Raw genomic sequence first — 25,264 nt, 5'->3', positions numbered from 1 at the left:
AAGTCGCCACCTTGGTGGAACAACCAAAGCAGAGATAATGCTGGGCCCTCTAATCAACTGAACAGTGGCTTCAAAAAGATAGATCAAAGTTATAATCTCCTGCAACTGTGCATGTGACTTTCTTTGGAAATAGGATCTTGCAGGTGTGATGAAGGCAAGGATTTTAAGATGAGATCATCCTAAATGTGGATGGGTGAGTCCTACACCTGATGACTGGTGTGCTTCTAAGGGAAACAAAAGGGAAATGTAACACAGGGACACCTGGAAGGTCATGTGAAGGTGAAGGCTGACATTGGAGTTATGTTGCCACAAGCCAAGGAATGACAGGGTTGCTAGCAACCACAAGAACTGAGAAGACAGCCATGGAACGAATTCTTCCTCAGAGCCTCCAGAAGGAACTCACCCTGCTGACACTTTGATTTCAGACTCTGGCCTCCAGAACTGTGAAAGAACAACTGTGTGCTGTTTTAAGCCACCCAGTTTGTGGTAATGTGTTACAACAATCCAAGGAAACTAATAGAAACCCCACGCCTTGGGTCTGAGCATAGAAGTAAATTGGAAATGACTTACATTGCCTTGACATACTGGAATAACCTGTTTTTCCAGATCTATGTGACAATTAAAACTGAATAATTTCTTTCATTCTTTTTTAAGAGACAGGGCCTCCTCGCTCTGTCGCCCAGGCTGGAGTGCTGTGGTGCTATGACAGCCTTGAACTTCCAAGCTCAGGTGATCTTCCCATTTCACTCTCCCGAGTAGCTGGGACTGCAGGCGCACTGCCGTATCTGGCTAATTTTTAAATTTTTTGTAGAGACAGGGGTCTCCCTGTGTTGCCCAAACTGGTCTCAAACTTCTGGCCTCAAGCAATCCTCACTCCACAGCCTCCCAAAGTGCTAGGGGTACAGGGATGAACCATCTCAACTGGCCTCAAAAAGAATAATTTCTATATTAGACAGAAGGCACATGTTTAAATTCTAGCAATCTTGCCTGAAATCTCTGCAAAATTAAAGTAAGGGGCAAGAGGGAAGGCCTAAACTTATACTCTTGGTGAATTCGGGATGCACCAGGGTTTTATTTGCAGGAAGGCCCTGAGAAGCCTCATGTGGACAGTGGTTGGATCCTGTGGAAGTCTCCAGGGCTAAGCCTCTAAGTAAGTGGAGACCAGGGACTGCTCCTTCATCTCCAGGACAATATACAGATGGAGAAGTGACTGGCACCAGGGAAGAAGGAGGGAGTAAAGGGAAACAGGCTTAGACTGAAAATGGGGACAGTGTTAGGGTATAGTCCAATTTTGCATCTTTCCACCCCATTTTATGGTCCTCCTTCTTGCATTGGGTAATTAGAGAGGGCATGACAATGGACCGAAACACAAGTCAAATGATTGATTCAGGCACCAGTGGAGAAGAGGCTGTAAATGCAAGGTTCTGTTGTGGACTGATGGACAAGTAGAAGAAGAGTTGTTGCCCCACTTGGGCAGGATGACTGATTGAGCAGAGCAAGAAGTAGCCACAATTCTGGGTAGGAGCAGCCATTTGTAACCTTGGCTCAGCAGTAAAGCACCATCCATGTCCAGGAGGGATATAAAAATATTGACCAGAAGAAAACAAGGGTAATTGCACTATCTTAAGCCTCATTAGAAATACCCCACGGACCGTTTAACCATATGGAATGATTTGAGGGCAGCAATTGCATTAGCTAATGGAATCCAGAGCAAAAGTTCATTGCTTCAACCCATATTCCACTCTGCACACCTACACACACCCCACACTCCAGCCCCCACAACCATACATTTAAAGGCTGGGGTGACTTGCAGAAGCATGGTTCACTTTATATGGTACAGAGTTAAGCCTCAAGATATCTGCTCCTATATAACTCTATGATTCTATAAAATAAATTGTGGTACAATGTTCTATGATTGATGGGTGTTACAAGCCATCTGGCTCGTTAAATTAAAAACCTGGAAGTCAATGGAGACTCCCTGCCTCCTTTGTATCTGTCATTTCTTGGCCAGATCTTGTTCATTCTGCCATCTCAATTTCTTTTAAATCTATCCTTTCCTATCTTGCACTTCAGTTTGTCTTTCTCTTGCATCATCCTTACTCATCTCCTTGCTTTTTGTCCCACTCCCCCTAGGCCTATCTTCCCCAGGCCTGCCAGAGGGATCCTGCAAAAAAGCAAATCTGATCATATCCCAGCTCTCAGACCCCTCCACTCCATGTCCGTCAGCTCCAGGAGGTGCCTTCCAAGGCCTGAAGGTTGACAGGTTCCCCAGGATCCCCAGGGCCAGCCTACTCTGCAGTTTCACCTCCCATCCCCCACTTCTGCCAATTCTCAGCAGGTTTCTCCCCTGCTTCATCCCCTAAATGTTACCTTCCAGTGATATTATTGATCACCTTCTGAGCATGCCATGCCTGCCTGTGACTTTCCACACAGTTTCCCTGAGTCGGGAAATGTTCTTTTTGCTTGACAACCTGGCAAACTCTGGTTAGCTTTCCAACTCAGCTAGGACCAGAGCCTTCTCTTATCTTACCTTTACATCTACCCACCACACCCCTGAATTAATTTAACCTCTCCTCCCTCTCTACTACCTCTTTAAGTTAAACATAATCCTTTGCTGGTACCTGTTACACAAGTGTGAGAATTGAGCATTCTTATTGTTTAAAGGCCCACTTCCTTACTAGAGTGGAGTTTTGTTTTATGTTTTTTTGTTTTTTGTTTTTTCCTTTTTGTTTGTTTGTTTGTTTTGTTTTGTTTTGTTTTGAGATGGAGTCTCTCTCTGTTACCAGGCTGGAGTGCAGTGGCTCGATCTTGGCTCACTGCAACCTCCGCCTCCTGAGTTCAAGTGATTCTCCTGCCTCAGCCTCCTGAGTAGCTGGGACTACAGGCACCCGCCACCATGCCCAGCTAATTTTTGTATTTTTAATAGAGATGGGGTTTTACCATGTTGGCCAGGATGGTCTCAATCTCTTGACCTCATGATCCACCTGCCTTGGCCTCCCAAAGTGCTTGGATTACAGGAGTAAGCCACCGTGCCCGACTTAGAGTTGAGTTTTTTAAGAGCAGAGCTGCACAGTGTGTACACAATAAATGATTGCTAAATAAAATATGTTAAAGAATCAGCCGACTAAATCTTTGATCCTAATTATAAATTCCTGTTAATCAAGGAAATTTTACATTTTCAAGGTACTTCAGGCTCCATCTAGTCCTGTCTCTTAGCCAATTGTATTAGAATATCAGGATTTGGGGCCTGGGCATCAGTGTTGTTTTTTTTTTTAAAGCTCTCTAGCTAGACAAAAGGACTTCAAAACTATTAGCAGCCAAAGTTGAAATGCTCTGATCATGCCTACTCACCTGTGGGTGGGCAGTGACTTCCTATACCCATGCCTAGAAGATAGACATCTTGTTCTTCTTATTTTTTGGAATTTCTGGAGATGCAATTCCTGAATCTCCCTTGCCTTATAAAGTAATTTTCTGCTTTAAAATAAATAAACAAAATCAAGTGTCAAAAAATCCTTGTAGCTCTCCTAATTCACTTTTTCAAACAAAAGATTGTTTTATAATTCTTACATGGCTTTGAAGTCCTTCTCTGGCCATCTGATCTTTTGTCCCCTGTTTGGCATGACTTTCCTTTAATTTGCTATGTCTTTGAGAAATAGTTTTAGCATTACTGTTTCCTAAGAAGTTTGGGGTCATAACAGAATGAGCTGACCCGCAGATAGTTTATTTTTAGCCTAGAGATTCTCATCCAAGCCTGATAGCAAGTAGTAATACTCAATTTCTTTTTTCTTCTCCAACACTTTTCTATGGTCTTGGGCAAATCATTTTTTTCAGGGAAGACCCCAGCTATCAAACGTTTGTTTGGTTACAAATATTTCTTAGCTCCCAAGCAAAAGCAGAGCCTTTAACATGGAGCCTTTAACACCCTGGGATGCAAAACTCTGAGATGTTTGCTGGGCATTCTTCAGTTTTGGAAAGTGAAGGAGGGCATCTGCGGGGGACCATCTGGAAGCAACAATGATTATGAGATCACTTGGGAGGCTTTTGAATCTGAAAACCTGCACGTAAATGCCACGTTCTGTCATTAATTTAAGAAATCACCACCTCTTTTCTAAAACTTTAAAATTTTATGCACCAAACAGAACTCGCCTGCCCTTTCAAATCATGCCCGTGACAGCAGAAGTGCAGAAGTCGGCTCTGACTTCTCATTTTGCCCATTCTCCAAGGGTCTGTTTGCATTGGTCCCTCCCCATTTCTCCCCTGCTGCTCCCTCCTTCATCCACAGCCAGGTCTCACCCAGTGAAGAAATCCACTTAGCTAGCTCTCCTTGTATTGGCTTTCTCATGCTGCTGCAACAAATTACCAGAATTTGGTGGCTGTAAACAACACAGATACATTTCTAGGGGTCAGAAATCTGAAATGGCTCTTGGAGGACTAAAATCAAGGTGTCAGCTGAGCTTCATTCCGTCTGGAAAACCCAGCACAGAATCTGTCTTTCGTTTGTTTGTTTTGTCTCTTCCAGTTTCCAGAGGCTGCAGGCATTCTTTGGCTCATGCCTCTCTTTCCATCTTCAAAGCACATCATTGCAACCTCTGCTTCCCTCATTCCAACGTCTGCTTCCATCATTCCAACCTCTGCTTCCATCATTCCAACCTCTGCTTCCATCATTCCAACCTCTGTTTCTATCATTCCAACTTCTGCTTCCATCATTCCAACCTCCGCTTCCATCATTCCAATGTCTGCTTCCATAATTCCAACCTCTGTTTCCATTGTTTCATCTCATTCTTCTGTTTTTGACTCTCCTGCCTCCCTCTTATCAGGCCCCTTGTGATTACACTGGGCATATTCAAATAACCCAGGATAATCTTCTCATCTCGAGATTCTTAATCACATCAGTAAAGTCCCTTTTTGCCATGTAAGTCTACGTATTCACAGGTTTCAGGGATTACAGTATGAATCTTTGGTGGGGGTTGGGGAGAATTGCATAATTCTGTTTACCATTCGTCCTGAAGCTTTCTAGCTAAGCACAATTTTAATCACTTGCTCCTTTTACTGCTAAAAGGTATTGAGTTGAATATGTCCCCCACCATGTCCACCCAGGAACTCAGAATGTGCCTTTTTTTGGAAATAGAAGATAGACATCATATTCTTCTTCCTATTTCTTAAAATCTCTGGAGATGCAATTCCTGAACCTCCCCTACCTTATAATTTTCTGCTTTAAAATGAATAAATAAAATTTTATCAAAAGAAACTTGTCGCTGTCATAATTCATTTTTCAAATAAAGGATTCATTTTATAATTTTAACATAGTTTCTTGTAGGTATATTAGATAAAGATAAGGTCATCCTGGATTTAGGTAGGCCCTAAATCCAATGTGACTGATGTCATTATCAGAAGGGGAGATGTACACACAGACAGACACACAGGAAAGAAGGCTTTGAGACAGTGGAGGTAGATTCCAGTGATGCAGCTACAAGCCCAGGAATACTGAGGGATTGCCGGCAACTAACAGAAGCTAGAAAAAGGCAAGGAATGATTATTTTCTAGAGGCCTCAGAGGAAGCATGGTCCTACCGACACCTTGATTTTGGACTTCTAGCTTCTGGCACTGTGGGAGAACACATTTTTGTTTCTCTTAAGTCCCCAGTTTGTGTTATTTTGTCATGGCAGCCCTAGAAAACTAATACAGTTGTGTTGGAAAAAGAGGCACCCACTTTTGTTCATAGTCCATTTTTTTCACGACAGTTTGACATACCAGCTGACAACCCGTAAGAGCTTTCTTTGTTCCATTTGTAATATACAAAGATCTTTAGAAATTATCCACCCTGTCCCTGGGGCTTTTCCAGTTGAAACCTCAGACTGTCTTCTAGCATAGAAGAAATCAAGTGTTCTAGATCAGAGATTGGAAAAGTTTCTGTAAGGAGACAGATAGTAGATACTTCAGGCTTTGCAGACCAAGAGGCAAAATGTTATATAACTACTTATAAAACAAGAAAGAAAACAGATTTTCATGCATTTTTTACTGACAAAATTTAAAATATAAAAATAATTGAGTATAATTTTTTTGTAGTACAGGTCTAATAATGACTGGAATTCTTTTGGGGGTAATAACATTTCACTGCATTGGGATTCAAATGTGATTGGCCCATTATCAATGGTGATTGCTAATGTTCATTTGTTAATGCTGATCTATACTGAGATTGTATCTCATTGAGAATTGCAATTCCATGGGTGAATGAGTATTTCATCTTTGAAAATGTCTTTTTACACAGATAAGATTTGCTAAATACTAATATTGGTTCATGAGCATATGATTTTAATTGAGCATATTGATCACTTGAAAGGCATTTGCAGGGTTCTATTACATGTTTCCCTAGATATTTTTAGCATATCATTACATTGCAAATTAATAGCTTCCAGTTGAAGGTTCGATGGAAGCCCTTCAATTGTTCAGTTAAATGGATTTTGAAATATGGAAATTTGCTTTGCCCTGGCTTTGAGTCCAAAAGATGCTACTGAGACTGCAGTTAGAACTCAGAAAATATATCCACTGCAAATTTGCAAGGAAAATTGCATGGAGATCTCAATTCTTGTTTTATCTTTTAGTAACACTGGAAGTGTATAGGGCAGGTTGACATTCAAGTAATGTTAGTTGTTGAAATGACTTTACTGCAGTATAAATTTCTTATGTGAGCACTGCTTGGCCTTGTAATTTTAGGTGAAATTCATTAAGAAACACTATGAAGTATGCAGCAAAAACTAATTTCTAAAGCCACTCAGTGTTCCTTACTGAGGAACCATTCTCATTTTAAACAATTTCAACTTCAGCCCTGAGCTAAAAAAAATCACAATAAAACGTTACCACTGCTGAATCACTGAATTACTGTGTGGTATATAGCAAGTCATGATATTCAGCTTCTCTTTCTAACAAAAATTCATGGAACTGATTGTGGTTATGTCTATGAGAGTGAATGAGTCCACCATTGAAACTTGGATCAATGACAGATGCCAGATAAAAATATTTTCAGCAAAGAACCCACTAATAAATAACACAATAAATAACTGTAGATTTTAAATGCCTTACCTTTTCTCAAGCTTTGTAAATTTATCCAACTAAGCATTTTGCAGCTTCATATATATTTTTACTATCATCAAGTGTGACATATCGTAGTAGATTCTGTCTCAGATTGTACTGGATTAGTATTTTCTCAAACTCTTTGAAAATCTCTTACAATTTCACACATATTTTTACTGCCATCAGGTTTGATATATCTTAGCAGATTCTACCGCAGGTTGTACTAAATTAGTGTTTTCTCAAATTCTTTGAAAATATTCTCACCTCTAGTTGCTCCATGCAGACTATTTATAGAAGCTAATTCTTCAGTCACTTCCAAATTGGCATTGACTCCTTGAATAAATAACAACTGAGCAGTATCAGTAATATCATGGGCTCATCAGGAACCAAGAAAAACCACTCCAAATTATTTGTCTGGTTTTTTGTTTTGTTTTTTTAATTGACTATTGATGTCGCTTCCAATGTCCTCAACTCTCTGAGCAATTGTTCTTACTGGAAGGCTAAAGGTTTCAAACAAGTTTGTTTTCCCTGGACACACTACTTTGGCTGTTGTAATCAATCTCAATTTAGTTAACTCACCATGAGTAAACAGCTTTTCTTGCTTGGCTAACAAATAAGCCACTCAGAAACTTTCTTTGGTTGCAAGCTCATTTTCATTTTTTATTCTTGTGAAGAAATTCTGCTCTGATGAAAAATTCTATTTTAAAGTTTTCTAATCATTGCCTTCCTGCAAGCTGAGAATGTCATGATGATTGTTCAGTCTGGTTATGTTGACATCTATTATATTCTTTTAGCATAACGATAGTGTCATTGCATAGAAAGCAAAATGTTTTGCCAAGTAATTCTATTATATAGCAAAGTAATCCACACTCCACTGTGTCTTAAAAGCTTGATATTCAAAGTCTACTTTTTCTTTCTTGTTATCAATTGATGGATATTTACTGTTAATAATTAATAAGAAATAAATTTAAAAGGGGGAAGAGAGGAAGGAAGGAAGGAAGGAAGGAAGGAAGGAAGGAAGGAAGGAAGGAAGGAAGGAAAGAAGGAAGAAAGGAAGGGGGAGGGGGAGGGAGGGGGAAGGGGGAGGAGAGAAACAAAAACAAAGAAAGAGGCCAGGCACAGTGGCTCGTGCCTGTAATCCCAACATTTTGGGAAGCTGAGGCAGGCGGATCACCCGAGGTCAGGAGTTCTTCAAGACCAGCCTGGCCAGTATGGTGAAACCCTGTCTCTACTAAAAGTACAAAAATTAGCTGGGCGTGGTGACATGCACCTGTAAGCCCAGCTACTCGGGAGGCTATGGCAGGAGAATTGCTTGAACCCAGAAGGTGTAGGTTTCAATGAGCCTAGATCATGCCACTGCACTGCAGCCTGGGTAACACAGCAAGACTCTGTCAAAAGAAAAAGAAAGAAAGAAAGAGAAAGAGAAAGAAAGAAAAGAGAAAATAAAAGAAAGAAAGGGAAGGAGGGAGGGAGGAATGCCACTGTATGATGCTTGAAATGCAGTTGAATTTTAACTTTCACTGCAATTTATAGCATTCCAAGAAGTAGTGCAAAGTGATGAGCACCATATACTGTCTCTGCCACAGCTACTCAACTTTGCCATTATAGTGTGAAAGCACATAGACATTAGGGAAACAAATGAGCATGACTGAGTTTCAATAAATTTTATTTGTGGACCGTGAAATTTGAATCTCATAACTTTCATGTGTCATGAAATACTCTTATTTATATTTTCCCTAATCTTTTATAAATATAAAAATCATTTTTATTCTATGGGCATATAAAAACAGGTGGTCTGCCAGTTGTGGCTGGTGGGCTACAGTTTGCTGACTCCTATATAGATCATTAGGTCATTTCCAAAGTTCATCCAGCTCTGTGAGCCTAGGATGCCCTTGAGACAGTAATCATCCTAGTTACTTCCTTTATTCAGGGCACCTGTCCACTTCTGTCTACCTGAATATTTCAAAGAAAGGGATATGCAATTTGCCTTACAACTTAACTTTTTTTAACCATTTCATCTACTTTTATTTACTTTTGCCAAATTTATTCTTAGTTTGTTTTCTAATTGTTTACTTATTTTAAGCAACAAAAAGCACAAAGGTGATAGCCATAGTGTTACATCATTTGGGATCCATACGAAGGAATTGTCTTTTCTGATCTATTCATGCCCTAAAAATATACATTCTATGACAGTCCCAGAGGCTTCTCAATCCCACAAATGACTTAAGAACCAAAGTTCAAAGACAGACTAGTAGTTGTCAGGGGTTGCAGACAGAGAGAGAAATTAACTACAAAGAAACAGCACAAGGGAATTTGGTGGTGTGAGGATAGCAGAACTGCCTATGTCTTGTTAGTGATGATGGCTACAAGATTCTATGCATTTGTCAAAACTCACAAAACTTTACACCAAAAGAGTGAAGTTTACCATATGTAAATCTTAAAAGTGAGTAATAAAGAAACAAAATGTAGCAGGGACATTGATTTGAGCTCCAACATGTTAAGAACTTGGAAGTCATCTAGGACATCAAAAGGAGAAAATTAATAGAGAAAATCTATAAATCCAAAAGATGGTTCTTTGAAAACATCAATCAAATTGAAGAACTTCTAGCCAGGCTAACCAAGAAAAAAAAGGCATAAATTGCTAGTATCACAAATGAAATAAAAATAATCACTACTAATTCCATGAACATTAAAAGGATAATAATAAAAGAATGCTATGAACAATTCCATGCCCACAAATTTAAGAGAGATATTGGTCTGTAGTTTCTCTTGCTTATAATGTCTTTATTTGGTTTTGTTATTAGGGTAGTGTTGGCTAATTCTATGCTAACTTAAATGAAATGGACCAAATCTTTAAAACACATAAACTACTAAAATTCACACAAAGAGAAGTAGATAATTTGGGTAGTCCTATCTTTTTAAATAAATTTAATCAAGAAGTAATAATCTTTTAAAAAAAAAAAAAAAAAAAAAAAAAAGCACCAGGCCCAGATGGTTTCACTGGTTGAGTTTATCAAACATTTAAGTAAAAATGATACTAGTTCTCTACAATCTCTTCCTGAAAACAAAAGCAGAGGGAACACTTCCAACTCATTTTATAAAGCCAACATTACCCTAATAACAAAACCAAATAAAAACATTATAAGCAAGAGAAACTACAGACCAATATCTCTCTTGCACATAGATGCAAAATTTCTCAATAAAATATTAGCAAGTTAAATCTAATTATGTATAAAAAGAATTATACAACATGATCAAGTGAGACTTCTTCCAGGTATGCAAGTGTATTAGGATTCTCTAGAGGGACAGAACTAATGGGATATATATATACACACACACATATATATGTACACACACACACACACACACACATATATATATATATATAAAGGGGAGTTCATTAAGTATTAACTCACATGATCACAAGGTCCTACAATAGGCCATCTACAAGCTGAGGAGCAAGGAAAGTCAGTCTGAGTCCCATAACTGAAGAACTTGAAGTCCACTGTTCAAGAGCAGGAAGCATCCAGCATGGGAGAAAGATGTAGGCTGGGAGGCTAGGCCAGTCTAGTCTTTTCAAATTTTTCTGACTGCTTTATATTCCAGTCATGCTGGCAGCTGATTAGATGGTACCCACCCAGATTAAGGGTGGGTTTGCCTTTCCCAGCCCACTGACTCAAATGTTAATCTCCTTTGGCAACATCCTCACAGACACACCCAGGATCAACACTTTGCCTCCTTCAATCCAGTTAAATTGACACTCAGTATTAACCATCACAGCAATCTACTTTAATATTTCAGAACCAGTTAATGTAATCTGTCACATCAGGCTAAAGAAGGAAAATCATATGGTCACACCCACAGATGCAGAAAAGCATTTGGCAAAATCCAATACTTTTGCATGATTTAAAAAGAGAACAAAAACAAAACTCTCAGCAAACTAGGAATAGGGGGGATCTTCCTCAACTTGATAAAGAGCATGTAAGACATACCAATAAAAGTTATATTTAATGGTGAGAGATGAAACACTTTCTGAAATTATCCTAGAGCCTGTTGTAAAGAAGCCAGGTAGGTGAAAGACATCTAAAAAGATCACTTTCCTTGTAATCTCTTTAGACATTTACAAACCAAAACAAAAAAACACGTGTTGGTTCTTCCTCTTTCTGTATTGTCACTTCTTAGAATGGGATCAATAGCCCTCAAATATATCATTCCCTTCCCTCACCCATCAAACCATTTATTTAGGCTCTCTAAGCAAAGATCCATCTTTGAACTATCTTTTTACCTACCTGTGGTGTAACACACTCACTCCTCCCAAACTTTCAACTTTCAAAGTCCACACCTTCCAAGGTACCCTTAACAACTTCCCCATTTAAGTTATATTCACTCCTAAGATACAGATTCTATGCCTTTCCTACATAAAAAATGATCAGCTTAATTTTGAATAAAAACTATTCATAAATAGGATACATGTTTCTTCTTCCCATAGCACAGCACTTTAGAGCCTATACTAATTGATAGAGATGATAACAAATCAGGACACAAAGAACAATTCTGGTCCGTTGAAGCTTTTCTAGTTCAGCTCTGACACAGTCAACAGCTTGTGATTCTATCTTAAACTAGGTTCAAGAAAATGCAGCCAGTCAGATATTTAGAGTATAAAACTTTCAGACACTGAAGAGTACCTTATGTTGTCAGAGGGAAGTCATGTGCCATCTCAGAGTTTACTTCTTCATTATTGTCAGAGGCATTCAAACCAGTGACTCCATCTTGAATAGCGACTGGGTAAAATAAGGCTGAGACCTAATGGGCTACATTCCCAGGTGGTTAAGGCATTCTTAGTCACAGGATAACATAGGAGGTTGGCACAAGATACACATCACCAAGACCTTGCTGATAAGGTAAAGAAGCTGGCCAAATCCCACCAAAACCAAGATGGCGACAAAAGTGACCTCTAGTCATCTTCACTTCCCTCATTATATGCTAATTATATAATGTATTAGCATGCTAAAAGACACTCCCACCAGTGCCATTGACAGTTTACACATGCCATGTCAATGTCAGGAAGTTACCCTATATGGTCTAAAAAGGGGAGGAACTCTCAGTCCTGAGAATTGCCCACCCCTTTCCTGGAAAACTCATGAATAATCCACCCCTTATTTAGCATATAATCAAGAACTAATAATAAGTATAAGCAGCCAAGCAGCCCATGCCTCTGCTCTACCTGTGAAGAAGCCATTCTTTTATTCCTTTACTTTCTTAATAAACTTGTTTTCACTTTACTCTATGGGTTAGCTTTGAATTCCTTCTTGTACAAGACCCAAGAACCCTCTCTGGGGATCTGGATTCAGACCACTTTCAGGTAACATTACACATAGTTAAAATATTACCTGCAAATAGCATGTCTGTCCTTATATTCTGTTGATTTTTTGGTTCTATAGGGTAAAATCCAGAGTTGCATAAATAATGGGTGATGCCACAAATCTTCATTGTCAGTCAATTGCTTAGATGTGAGTTTCAAAACCATGGTTGTCTGGACAGCTAAAACTGGCTGAATGCAGGGAGTTTCCAATTTCCACAAATGGGAATTGATGGACAGAGTCAGCTAAGGAAACCAGCCTGAAAGCATGATGTTTCTGGAACCTCAAAGATAAGCCATCAGCAAGCTGAAGAGTCACTGGGAACAGGTTATGCTTTAAATGGTTCATATATAGGTGCTTCTTAAATATAGCTTCAATATAGACTCCACCTAATAACAAATGAATGGCACAGGGAGTAAAACTGAATCACAGCAATGACAGCAATCTTTCCAGTAAAGAAGATACCAGGGAGATTATATACGCTGTACAAGTTGTACACTTGACAACTCTAGGGGTTGCCATTTACATTGTATTCCATGTAAATCATGCCTCCTAGAGATGTGCAGTGCACAACTTGTGCAACCATAAGCAGAAAACCCCAAAAGATTCTGTCATTAGTATGTAATAAAAAAGCACGTGATAGAGCACAAATTTTATGTCTGAAGTTATAAGCATTATGAATTGTATTGATTTAAAAGAAAAAGACTGATAAATTGGATTTTGTAAAATTAAAAGTTTTGCTTTATGAAGGACACCTGTATGAGAACAAAAAGACAAGCTACAGACTGGGAGAAAATATTTGCAAATCACATATCCAGCAAAGATCTTTTATCCAGAATATTATATACACAAGTGCATGAAAAGAAGCTCAGCAGTATTAACATTTAGGGAAATAAGGTGCCCTTATATATGTAAAAGAATGGCATATATATATATATATATATATATATATATATATATATATATTTTTTTTTTTTTTTTTTTTTTTGGAAGACAAAACCAAATACTGGCAAGGATGTTGAGCAACTGTAACTCTCATGCACTGCTGGTGGGATGCAAAATGGCACACCCACCTTGGAAAAACAGTTTGGCAGTTTCTAATAAAGTCAAACATGTTTATCATATGACCTCACTCCAGGGTATTTACTCTAGAGAAGTGGAAACATGTTCACACAAAAACCCGTACACAGATGTTTACAGCAGCTCTATTCATAATTGACTAAAACTGGAAATAACACAAATGTCATTCAACAAGTGAATGGTTAAACAAACTCTGGAATATCCATACGATGAAATTTCACTCGGGAAAAAAAAAAGGGACTACTGATATATGAATAATATGAATGTGTCTCAAGAACTATTGATATGTGAATAATATGAATGCCTTTGTTTTGTATTTTTAGTAGAGATGGGGTTTCACTATGTTGGCCAGGATGGTCTCAATCTCGTGACCTCATGATCTGTCCACCTTGGCCTCCCAAGTGCTGGGATTACAGGTGTGAGCCACTGCGCCTGACCAGAAATAGAGTTTATTCTTATACCCAGCCTATTTTATTCATTTGTGGTTCATTTCTGTGTCGCCTGACCCCTAAGCCTACTGCTTCTGGCAGGTGCTAAACTAGTCCTAGTTGAATTGAATCTTTTGGCTGTTTCAACTCAGTAGCTCTTTTGACCTGTTGCCTCTGTCACGTGAACGTGGAGAAAAAGTGGGCGAAAGAGTTAACATGCTAGACTTGGCACAACAATGCTAATGTCTGGAAAAGAGCAACAACATCCCAGAGATAGCATCTATTAAACAATTAATTGGCCATTTAAGAAACATGAGCCAGAAAATAGAAGAAAGAGAATTTCCCAATGGGCTACTAAAAAAAATGCACTGGGGTTAAAAATTGAAAGAAAAATAAAACAAAAGTATTTTATCCCAATGTTATTGCAGGTGCTCCTGGATTAACTAGACAATCGTGAGGCAAGTGATTTTAAAACAAACAAAAAAATTGTAAAATAGGCACTGGTATAACTTAGCAGATAATCAGAGCTGCAGCTGAAAACTACCTTTATCTGGAAATAATTAGTGTGCCATAGCTACTCAGAGGAGCCACATTTATTGCTAATAGCTGATGCTCAGGTGGTGCTGATCATTCTATCACCAAAACTAATTAAAGGTCTTAAAAAGGAGGAGGGAAACCACACAGGGAGAGAGAGAGATGGCTGAACAGATGGGGTGGCTCAGAGGCTCCATCAAGCAGGATGCCTTCATTGCAAAGTGAACAATTAGCCTGGAAATTCAAACACACACACAAGGCCTGCAGGCCCCAGCACTAGTGCTGAGAAAATAAGGGGTCAAGCAGAAGAGCTAACAGTTATTGAGCACTTACTCTATGCCAGGCACATTACCTGATAGAAGCCTCACGATCACCTCTGTTTGCAGAAGCAGGATTTGAAGGTTAAGGAAGCTTTGTAGTCTGCCAAGCTCACACAGCTTGTAAAGTCATGCAAGTGAGCTCTACACCCAGTCATTCTGACTCTACAGCCCATGACCTTACCCACAACATACTGTCTCATGCATCCAAAATCAAGCTGTGGTGACTGCTATGGTTTAATATCTTCTCCAAAAGTCATGTTAAAATGTAATGGCCATTGTGACAGTATTAAGAAGTGGGACCTTTATGAGGTGATCCTGGTCATGAGAGCTCTGTCCTCATAAATGGATTAATATCATTATCATGGGAGTAGGCTAGTTATGTTGGATGTGGGTGACTGATAAAAGGGTGAAGTTTGGCCCTTACTTCATCCCTCCTGTCTCTGCCCCTCACTCCCTCTTGTGTGCATACTCTTTCTCACCATGTGATGCTTTCAGCCATGTGTGACACAGCAAGAAGTCCCTCACCAGATGCAGCCCCTTGGTCTTGGACTTCCCAGCCTTCAGAACTGTGGGCCAAATAAAATTTTCTTTACACATTACCCAGTCTGTGGTATTCTGCTATAGTAGCAGAATATAGACTAAGACAATGATCCTTGTGCCATTTCTGATGACCAGTTTCACAGGTACAGGTCTTGACTTACATTCAGAAATTTTCTAGTTGTAGTGCTCTCTCTCCACTCCTATTCAGAATTTACTTGTTTTCAGATCTCTGAGCTGAAATGATGCGAAAACTAAATTTGAAAAATACATAGTTGGATTAATATATCAGTATGTTATTCCCTGATCTTAGCAACTTATTTACAGCTATCAGAAATATAATATGATGATAGAAAGACATATTGTGTCTAATTTCATCCACTGAGGCCAAACCCTGGAAGAAAAGTTTTGCGGCCAGCACTTGTTTTTCTCCAGTCATTTATCCACATCACATGAAGAGCTGCCTGCTTTGTCTATGTGTAGGCTTGCTGGTAATTTTACTTCAGGTTTCAAGAAACAGAGACCCATTCAAGCTGTCTTAAGTAACAGGGGTTTGTTGTAAGGGTGAATGTGGAAAAATACAGGATTCTCAACTACTGGATCACATTACAGAGAAAAAGAGGAACCACAACAAAGCCAGGCCTGCCAGACACTGTGATTAGTTCAGAAACTGGCAAATCAGTGACTGAGTTATCCATCAGCCTCTCAGCAATATGACCTGTTGATTCCTGTTTCAGAAGCTGGCTACTACTGCATTTATTTTCACTGTCATTCTTTACCATATTGTGTCTGCTCATTCAAATATTCTGCTCACTTGTGCTAATTGTAGAAACATATGGAAAATATAGAAGGCAAAGCCACCATTCAGGTGGTTCTTCAGTATTTTTTTCTACACATGCACTATATTTTTAAAAATAAAAAGATCTACTTAGCAAATGGTGCTGGAACTAATTGAGTATCCGCACAAAAAGACAGAAAAAGGCCAGGCACAGTGGCTCGTGCCCATAATCCCAGCAGTTTGGGAGGCCAAGCTGGGTGGATCACTTGAGGCCAGGAGTTCAAGACCAGCCTGACCAACATGGTGAAACCCCGTCTCTAGTAAAAATACAAAAAATTAGCCAGGCGTGGTGGTGCATACCTATAATCCCAGCTACTCAGGAGGCTGAGACATGAGAATCACTGGAGCCTGGGAGGCGGAGGTTGCAGTGAGCTGAGATCACTCCCCTGCACTCCAGCCTGGGTGACAGAGTGAGACTCTATCTCAAAAAAAAAAAAAAGAAAAGAAAAGAAAAGAAAAAAACAAACTTCAACATTGTATCAGATCATATACAAAAACTTACTTTAAACGTATCATAAACCTAAATCTAAAAGCAACAGATATAACATTTTTATTTTAAAAAAATAGAAAAGTATTATGACATTGGGGTAGGCAAAGATTTCTTAGATCACAAAAAGCATAAGCCATATTCATTGACGGTGACAAGTGTATCATACTAATGTTAATAATAGGAAAAGGTGAGTGTGGAGTATATGAGAACCTTCTGTGCTATTTTTGCAAGTTTTCTATAAATCTAAAACTAAACTAAAAACTTCATATTAAAAAAGCATCAACAATTAAATTAAAAATGAATAAATTGATAAAAGCATTTGCTCTTTGAAAGACACTATCATAAAAATGAAAAGACAAATTATAACCTGGGAAGAAATATTTGCTGATCACATATCTGACAAAGGAATTGTATGCAACATATATAAAGAACTCTCAAAAATCAGTATTAAGAAAATAACCCCAATTTTTAAAAATTTGAATAGAAATTTCACTAGAGAAGATATATGGATACCTTATAAGCACATGACAAGATGACTGATGCTAGTCATTAGGGAAAGGAGATACCATCACATACCCATAAGCATGGCTCAACTGTAAAAACAGTACTGTAAGCTGAGAGAATGCAAAGCAACTGGAACTCTCATGCGTTGCTGGTAGGATTGCAAAGTGGTACAGACCCTTTCAAAAAGAGTTTGGCTGTTTCTTAAGTATACACCTAACATGCAAACAAATAATTCCTGTCTTAAGGTGTTCACTTAAGAGAATTGAAGCATATGGCTATACACAAATATTCATAATCATCAGAAACTGGAAACAATCCAAATGGCTAGAGCTGGTAAATGAATAGATTGTGATATATCCACACAATGTAATGCTTTTCAGCAAGAAAAGGAATGCAGTACTGATACACCCAACATTAAAAAAAAAAAAAAAAAAACCTCGAAAGTGAAACAGTGAGATGTAAAAGGCATATATAGTATATTATTTTATTTATCTGATATTCTGGAAAATGAAAAACTATACTTTTCTAGTGCTATGGTCTAAATGTTTGTGACTCCCCCAAATGCATATGTTGAAACCTAATCTCCAATGTGATATTAGGTGAGGCTTTTGGGAGATGATTAGCTCATGAGGGCTCCATCCTCATGAATGGAATTTGTGCCCTTATATAAGAAACCCCAGAGAACTAGTTAGTCCCTTTTACCATGTAAGGACACAGAGAGAAGGCACTGTCTATGAGGAAAGGAGCTCTCACCAGACACCAAATCTGCCAGTGCCTTGATCTTGGACTTCCCAACCTCCAGAACTGTGAGAAATAAATTTCTATTACTTGTGAGTTACTCAGTTTAGGGAATTTTGCTATAGCAGCCCAAACGAACTGAGACAACCAGAGACTGGGAGTAAAGGGAAGATATTGACTACAGAGGTGCATGAGGAAACTTTCTGGGGTGGTGGAAAGAGTCTATGTCTTGATCATGGTTGTGGTTACACCACTGCATACATTTGTCAAAACTAATCAAAGTGTAGACCTTAAAAGTGAGAATCTTACCATATGTAAATTGTACCTCGATAAACTTGAGTTTAAAAAATAAAACTGAGATCATATCATCTATATTATTTTATATACTGCCTCTCTTTCTCACTTAACATCAGAGCACTAAATATGCCATGAAAACATGACTTTAATGACTACCTCAAATTTTACTGTGTGAGTATATGGTAACTCATTTAATTTTTGTTCTATTGTTGAACATTGTTTAGTTCCAATTTTTTAAACATGTATTCTCACATCAACATCTTTGTGTAGCAATTCAGTCTTTCGTTTCATTATTGCACTGGAACAAATTCTAGACATGAGCCAAGGGTATGAGTGCTAGTTTAAGGTTTTGAAAATTTACTGTCAATTTTCTTCCCAGACAAGCTTACATACCTATTATCAGAAGAGTGGGTCTATAATAAAAATCTTAAATATATCTTTTTTAAAGAACATAAAGCAATAACACAAATAGACGTTTATTCAAATTACTCTGGGTTTGTAAGAAAATGAATAAATCTACAGAAAAGACAGTCTTCTGTGAAATTTCCAGAGATCCTCTACAATCAGTTTTTGAATAACATTTTCCATTTAGAAGAGAGGTCATTTATAATATATTGTTTTGTATAATGAAGAACAATTAGCAAAATAATTCATCAAAATCCTATTTATACTTGTACTTTCAAGAGCAACCATTTATTTCAACTAAGATGTCTCCCTTCTTTTAACCCTTTTAACCATTAGTGCCCACAACAAGTAAGATTGTTAGAATTTTCATAGGAATATTTCAGTGTTACAAGTCCCGTATTTCACAATAAAATCCTAAGCTCACAATATTTTTTCATGTGCTGATGCCATATTCAAGGCACAATTTATGCTAATAGGTGACCCTTCCTTATAATAGAAAAAAACAACCTTATTGAGTTTCTAACAATGTCCCTATTCACACATTAGCTCTGCTGCAGCTAAGATAAACACATTGCTTACCTAACATTTTAACTATAAAGTACCAAAATAGAACAATAACTAACTGTTGACAAAGTTGAATTCAGTTTCAAAATGTCTTCATGGTGAGTAAATAAAATTTCTGAACCTGGGTCATGTGATCCTGGAGTTCTGATCATCATCTTTCATTGCCGACTTTAAAGATAAATAATGTTTGTCTGAATAGCTCCATCTGAAACCCTCTTTTCTGAATTATTTATACAGGCATGAATTTTGATAGTATTGTTTCATGTAGAACTTTAACCACATCATGAAACTTCAGAATAGAAGGAACCCTGATTTGCCCAAACCCTCACAGCAGGTTAGCAGCCATACAGACTTCGAACTCAGGTTCCAAGCCTTGGGCTCTTCAGGCTCACTCCCCTCTACCTCTCTCTCTGTTCTACCTTGGCTGAGGTAACACATTTGACTGTACATGTCAGGTTTCTCCCACCAGAATGCTCAGTCTGTTAAGTGAATTAGAATCACACCAATGAAAGTTCTATTCCCAACCATCCTTAATATTCCATTACATCTTCCAGAGAGACCAAAGCCAACTTCTAAAATCAAAGAAACATATTTCAGATTTTTTAACAATGTACACTACTAGCACATCAATGTCTACATCTAATTTTATTATCTGTTATTTTTAGGACTTTTTTTAAAAAGGAAAATGCCACATTTTGAATAGACAATCAGAATAAATAAGAGATCCCTCCACTGTGATCTTCCTCTCTCTCTCTTTCCCTCTCTATCACACACACACACATACACACACACACTCACACACACACACACAGAGTTTCCCACAGACTATTGGTAGATACACTACCAAGGAACCTACCCAAGCAATGCCAAGGCAACAAATCTCCCCCAACCAACTGTTGGGTTTTAGACAAAGCCAAGTCTTTCCTCTCAGGGCTGGAATGCCATGGACTGAGGACCATTCAGCTCAGACATTCTTAAGAAGGCCATCCCAGGCCAGGTGCGGTGGCTCACACCTGTAATCCCAGCACTTTGGGAGGCTGAGGCAGGTGGATCATTTGAGGTCAGGAGTTTGAGACCAGTCTGACCAACAAGGTGAAACCCCTTCTCTACTAAAAATACATAATTAGCCTGGTGTGATGGTGCATGCATGCCTGTAATCCCAGCTACTTGGGAGGCTAAGGCAGGAGAATCACTTGAACTCAGGAGGCAGAGGTTGGAGTGAGCCAAGATCACACCATTGCATTTGAGCCTGGGCAACGAGAGCAAAATTCCATCAGAAGAGAAAAAGAAGAAAAAAAAAAGAGTAAGAGGAGGAGGAAGAAGAAGAGGAAGAGGAAGAGGGAGAAGGAGGAGGAGGGGAAGAGGAAGAGGAAGAGAAAGAGGAGGAGGAGGAGGAAGAAGAAGAGGAAGAAGAAGAAAGAAGGAAGAAGAAGAAGAAGAAAGAAGGAAGAAGAAGGAGAAGGAGAAGGAGAAGGAGAAGGAGACAAGGCAGGGGAAGGGGCAACCATCCCAAAGCAAAATTGAAGGAGGCAGTGTGTCCATCGGTCCACTCTCCACTCCTAGCATTTCTCTCTCCTTGTGTCCTCTCTCCTTCCAGGTCTCCAGGCCTCTTGTTCCCCTGCGGTCCCCAGTTCCAATTACCTGAGAAGCCTATCTCATGTTTGACTCCCACAGCAAAACACTCTAAAAACAAAAGTCTAAGAAAAGCTAAGCCTTCCCAGCCAAATGAATCAGCAGAAGAAACACTGGACAGAGGACCAGATGATGTCGATTCTCTTTCCAGCTATCCCACTCACTAGCTGAGCAACCCTGGGCAAACCCTTTGGCTCTCTGGACCATAGCAGTAAAAGGAGTGAGGTGGGCTGGGTTGTTTCTGGAGGTTGTACTGAGCCACACATCTCATGGTCTAGAAAGGCTACACCTTAATTGGAATAAAGGGCCATCCAGTATCAGGGAGTCAGTGAGTGAGAGAGATATTTCAGGTGCAGTGGATGCAGCAGGTACCCCCTGGCAGCAGCTCCTCCTGCCATGCTCTTGAGAACACACTATGGAGCCCTCAGCCAACTGTCAAGCTCCACACTCAGAGGCTCTGTAGCCCAATCTGCATTTGTTCCCCAGGTTTGCATAGTTACCACAAACTAATTTGTCTCTTGACCAAATACTTCAGCAAAAAGCCATTGAATGTTTATCAAACCCTTAGGATATACAATTTTGACGAACCCCTTCTGGCTTATTTTGCTTTGTTTTAAATATTCAACTTGACAGCAAACTAGATTTTCAACAAAAATGTTTGTTTCACCAAGATAATATACATGTCCAGAAGTCCTTTCACTATAGCCATCTGTATCCCCAGAGCATTGGATTCTACCCTATACATAATTAAAGAAGCAGGCATTCACCTGCCAGTGACAATGAAAAAGCAGCAGAAGGTCACAGAGTGACCCACCTAGTGTAGTAGCTGTGGATACAGAACATAAGAAAGAATCACCTACCAGCCTGCAAGTGCCATGGGGCAGGGGTTTTATCTGTAGAACAGATCCTGTACACACAGGCTGTCTTAGTCTTCTCAGGAAGTTATAACAAAATGCCATACATTGGGTGGCCTTAACAACAGACATTTATTTCCCACAGTTCTGGGAGTCTGAGATCAGAGCACCAGCATGGTCAGGCTCTGATGAGGGCTCTCTTCTTGGTTTGCAGATGGCTGCCTTCTCACTGTGTTCTTACACAGCAGAGAGTGAGACAGCAAGCAAATTCTCGTGACTCTTCTTTAAGGGCACTTTTCCCATGATGAGGTGCCTACCTTCATGACCTCATCCAAACCTAATTACTTCCCAAAGGCCCTGTCTCCAAATGCCATCACATTGGTGGTTAGGGCTATAACATGTAAATTTGGGGGCTATAGAATCCATTCCATAACAGAAGCCTTCAATAAAATTTTGTTGAATTTCTCAATAAAACCATAGGTGGATAAATGAACTGAGAAGAAGAAAGCAAGCAAAGTGTGACTGATGTAAATCTACCTGTTCTATGGAATTATAAGGAAAAACACATGCTTTTAGCCAAACCAGCCATCAGATAAACATTACAGGGAAAGTTCTACTAGTGGTGCTTTTTTCTCACGATTGCACAGGGCAGTCGATCCATCCTACAGCTGTGAAATGTGTGTAAGTGGATACTATGTGATGGGGGCAACAAGTTCTGGTACAAAGGAATGTAAAGGTCAATTTTCCACGTCTGTTAGAATGTGAACTTGCATTTAAAGACTCTTGGAGTCCCCCTCTTCTTGTGTCACCACCCCATTTACTCACACATATCTTGTTTTTATTTGAGTATTTTTTGGCTGTATGTCCATTATCCTGGGTTTTTTTGTTTGTTTGTTTGTTCATGCTGTAGTTTATCTAAGTAAAACCTGGGAATTAGAACTTTATGAAGGTGTTTAGGAGGGAAAAGAGAATCAGAATGGACTCAGAACCTTGTCCACCTTGTCTCATAGTGGTCCACAGAGTAGATATCACAATAAATTGGAAGAAGTGTCTGCAATGGGAGCTGTAGAATTCCAATACAGAGGCTCCAGGATGGCAACTGTGGGAAGGAGGGCTTAAAGCTCTCTATGACTCCCCATGTTTAGATTTGTGAAGTCTACTTTTTATAGACTTTACAAGTAATTTGAGACGAATGTTATATTAAATAATCTTCTCTTTTACCTGCTTGTGGCAATTATAAGAGGAGACATACAGAATGTCTTTAGACCATACAGATTGCCATGAGATCCTCCACCAAACTAAACAATCTAATCACAGGAGCAAAGGAATTTGTGCTTTTGTTCATTCATTCATATTCATTTCCCCGACATTGAATGAACACCTATGCAGTACACCATGAGAAATGCGAAGGTGAACAAAACAAGGTTCCTAAATTGATTTTCTACATCTTGGGATTTCACAATCCTACAGGAGGTTCCTCCAGGGGCTGATTAATTTATTTCACTTCCTCTAAAAGTGTTTATAAAGATTAGTAGAGAAAATGAGATGAGATAGATGTGGTTTTAAATCCCAGCTCTGCCACTTAGATGTGTGATATTTGGCACATTTCTTAACCTATCTAAGCTTCAGTTTATTCATCTACTAAATATGAATGAATCCTATCTATCTCATAGGATCGTTGAGGTTTACTTAAAAAAAATTAAAAAAAAAAAAAAAAAAAAACAAGCATAAAGAGCCTGGGATGGTACCTGGTGCACAGTAAGAATTAAATCAATGTTAATTTGTTTCTTCTATCATGCCATGTTTTCCTGATTATTTTGCTATCAGCTTGTGCTGAATCTTGTACATCACTGCACTCCTCACAACACCTACAGCATCCTTTCGCACATACCACTTTTAGTGAATTGGACCTCAATCTCCCATATAAGTTTGGCTCTAATAGACATTTTATGGACTGCAGCCTTTGTTCTTTGCTTCTAACACATGCCAATACAAAAATTTCAAGTAAGCAAACTGAGGCTTTATAAAGTCTTTTACATTACTACTAATAAAAGCTAACATTTATTGACTTGAGGCAAACGATGTTCCAGGCACTATTCTAAAGTGTTTTACATGTGTTACCTCATTGAATTCTCATAAGAGCTCTATGAGGTAGGTGCTATATTGTGCCTGTTTTTACAGCTGAGTAAACTGAGGAACAGAGAGGTTAAGTAGCTTGCTAAAAGATCTGCTGCCAGCAAGAAAGGGAGGAAGGAGTTTTAAACCAGGCAGCCTGTCCCCTGAGGCCAGCCTCTTAACCACTGCACCACACTACCTCTTGCTGAGAGATTCTGAGGTAGTGATGATAAATGGTATTGGGTTGCAGGTACAATAAGAGACATCAGAGTCTACAGCCAACTCATTTGGTCACAAAATGCTAGGAATTCATCAAAAGTGTATTTGATAGGTATCTCTAAAAAATTATAACTCCATTTACAGACTGCTTCTGTTACACATAAAACTGAAGCAACACAACTAGTTCTTCTGTAAGATTTGGGAGCCAGTGTTCCAGGTTTGTCTGAACCCCATAAACACAATTTATTCATTCAACACCACTGAGCACTATGCACATGACCAGCAATGTTGTAATGATACAGAGACGAGAAAGACGAGTCCTGCCAATGAGGAATTCACAATCTAGGAGGGAAGAGGAGAGAAATACATAAGAAAGTATAACAATAACAACATAAATACCCAGTGTGAAGTACTGTGGGCATGTAAGGGTAGAATAAATATCCTCCAAGATGCTTTACTTAATAAGGAAAAGGGAGAACTTCCTTTGAGAGTTCTAGAGGCATCCTTCAAGTGGGCTCTCATGAGCACATTTTTCATTCATTTCATAACAATTGAGAGTTGAGCCCTGCTGAGCCAGCACCTCCCAAGATAGAAGTCTCCTCTTCTCAGCTGACTTCAAGCAAACCTGAATATTCTGCACGTCTTCAAACCCTCCCTCTCTGCCATCCAACTCCTAGACCTCTCAATGTCTAGCTTTCTAGAATAAACAACATATAAGGTCGAATCAGACCGTTCTTTCCAGAGACAGAGTCTCCATTATGTTATAGACCATTTCAATGGAATCCTGTCCAAGCACTAGAAGAGGAACACTATGAACCCAAGTCTCACATGCTTGGTTTTATGACAATTTAAGTTTGCCGGGTTTGGGTTAACATAGTTAATGTTATTACCAATCTCAGAGCTGATTTTGTATAAAGGATGGAGAAGAAAACAACTAATACATAAAAGACTTTTTTTTTAAAAGCTCCGCTGTAAAATAGAGGAAAACATACGGGGAAAATGTCTTTTCATTTCATTTTAAGAGCAGAAGGAACAAAACTTCTTTGGCTTTGAAGAAGAAAGGAATAATAATAATAAGCCAACTATTTGAAGGCCAGTTTTACAAGAGTCCATGTATCCACTTTGGAAAACTGTTTGGCAGTATCTACCAAAGATGATCATTTGCTGTGACCCAGTGTCTCAGCAAATTCATTCCTAGATATATACTCCAAAAAAAATACATGCATATGTTCACCAAAAGACATATTTTAGAATATTCATCAAAGCTTTATTTATAAT

General features: G+C 38.9%; 1 long non-coding RNA gene across 1 annotated transcript in view; it reads right to left on the bottom strand.

Annotated features, from left to right (window-relative positions):
• Window positions 1-14,902, bottom strand: part of LOC103883150 — a 57,576-nt gene extending 42,674 nt beyond the window's left edge. Inside the window, exon 1 of the long non-coding RNA XR_004183179.1 lies at window positions 14,826-14,902. This is a non-coding gene — a long non-coding RNA (uncharacterized LOC103883150). The remainder of the gene's footprint in view (window positions 1-14,825) is intronic.
• Between the last annotated feature and the right edge of the window lie 10,362 nt (window positions 14,903-25,264).

The sequence above is a fragment of the Papio anubis genome, chromosome 4, assembly GCF_008728515.1.
Source record: "Papio anubis isolate 15944 chromosome 4, Panubis1.0, whole genome shotgun sequence".
NCBI classification, from domain to species: domain Eukaryota; kingdom Metazoa; phylum Chordata; class Mammalia; order Primates; family Cercopithecidae; genus Papio; species Papio anubis.
This window is presented reverse-complemented; position numbering and strand designations above follow the sequence as displayed.